The 1788-nt window shown below is 42.9% G+C and overlaps 1 protein-coding gene across 1 annotated transcript in view; it reads right to left on the bottom strand.

Annotated features, from left to right (window-relative positions):
* The window catches only part of LOC123961525 (E3 ubiquitin-protein ligase TRIM21-like), a 7878-nt gene that overhangs the window by 5292 nt on the left and 798 nt on the right, over positions 1–1788 (bottom strand). The window lies entirely within an intron of this gene.

The following is a 1788-nucleotide window of genomic DNA, read 5'->3' as shown; positions in this document are numbered from 1 at the left end:
GACTGCTGATTGGTCAGAGAGAATCGTCACTGTTCACTGCATCATCATTGCGCGCCTGACAGAGGCCAGGAAAAGAAAGTTTTATATTTTACAATTTTCAATTGTTATTTCATCACTTAATCCACTTCTGAGAAGTTGTGAGAAATCAGCTGTGTAGCTGTGTTATTGTGGCCAGCCTAAGGCCTTTTATTGTGGCCAGCCTAAGGCCTTTTATTGTGGCCAGCCTAAGGCCTTTTATTGTGGCCAGCCTAAGGCCTTTTATTGTGGCCAGCCTAAGGCACACCGTGCAATCCCCATGCTGTCTGATCAGCATCTTGATATGCCACACCTGTGAGGTGGATGGATAATCTCAGCAAAGGAGAAGTGCTCCCTGACACAGATTTTGACAGATTTGTGAACAATATTTGAGAGAAATAGGCCTTTTGTGTACATAGAGAAAGTCTTAGAGCTTTGAGTTCAGCTCATGATGAACGGGGGCAAAATCAAATCAGCACCTCGTTATATCTCAGACCTCTTACAAGTTTACTAAGGTCCACTGATCAGCTACGGCTGGTTGACCCTAAAAGCAGATTAAAAACAGGGCGACGTTCGTTTTCAGCAGCAGACCCTAAAATGTGGGAGGAGCCTCCTCCACAGGAACTTAATAACTCACTGTTATTCCAAGGCTTTGGACCCAGCAGGAGAGCTGTCTGGTCTGCTGTTGTTGCCCTTCAATGGTTTCTGATTCATTTGTTTGTGCGTTGTCTGTGTTTTAGGTTTTCTTCTTTGTAAACCTGTATAATAAACATACAACATAAACAACACTGGCGCTCTCTCTGTTGTCCACCTTCCAGCAATGGCAGCAACAGACCACAGAGACTGCTGCTGATTTGTGTTTCTTTTGATGGTTGTTCCTTTCTCATATTTCTGATGGGACTGGTAGTTTAGTTTTTGTGGCTTTATTTCTGTTTGTTTAGTTTGGGATTGGTTTAGGGTAGAGGAGAAGCCTCCAGATCCTACATCCCTTTGTGGGCTGGTCTGGAGGGCTTCCTTTCCGTTTGTTTGTTTTGGCCGGCCTATCAGATTTGTTATTTTGTTTGAATTAAATTTAGAACTTATTTCATGTTTATTTCAATAAACGTATGTTTTTTGGCACAACTCCTGGACTCTTAATTATGTTCGACCGCCACTTGTGACGAGCTTTGGTGGGGGTTGTAACAGTCACAGCGAGAGAACAGAAAAACCAAACAGTGGCAACAAGTTGTTGAAGTCGCTGATCGTTTTGGGTCATTTTAGCTAGTTTTTTAGTTGAAGTTACTTTTGCACATTTGTTTCTTCTGTATTTAAACTGCATTGTATGTTTTCTTATTGTGCAAATAAACCATTCTCAAATATTTTCATTGTTTTAACATTAACAAGTTTTTATTCATAAGTGGTGGAAACATGTACTGGTACTAGTACTTTACTCTGTGGTACTTTTACTTTGAGGTAGTACTTTGGATCAAGATGAGTGTGTGTGTGTTTGTGTGTTTGTGTAATGCCATTTCCATTCAGTTGTTAATGTTTGTCCTCAGACAGATGAGCTGCTCTCTGACTGGGTGAGAGCTCGGCTCAGCAGGCCGCTGCACGTTTACAGTCATTACCCACAATGCACTTGGGCACTCCTGAATGAGTCTTTAGATGTTCAGGTGGGGGGGTCAGATTCCCAAACACACACTCCTCCCCCACAGTTAATCCTCACCTGCAACAACAAAGGAGGTATGTGTGTGTGTGTGTGTGTGTGTGTGTGTGTTGGGGGGGGGGGGGGGG

This window comes from Micropterus dolomieu, linkage group LG22 (assembly GCF_021292245.1).
Source record: "Micropterus dolomieu isolate WLL.071019.BEF.003 ecotype Adirondacks linkage group LG22, ASM2129224v1, whole genome shotgun sequence".
Taxonomy (NCBI): Eukaryota; Metazoa; Chordata; class Actinopteri; order Centrarchiformes; family Centrarchidae; genus Micropterus; species Micropterus dolomieu.
This window is presented reverse-complemented; position numbering and strand designations above follow the sequence as displayed.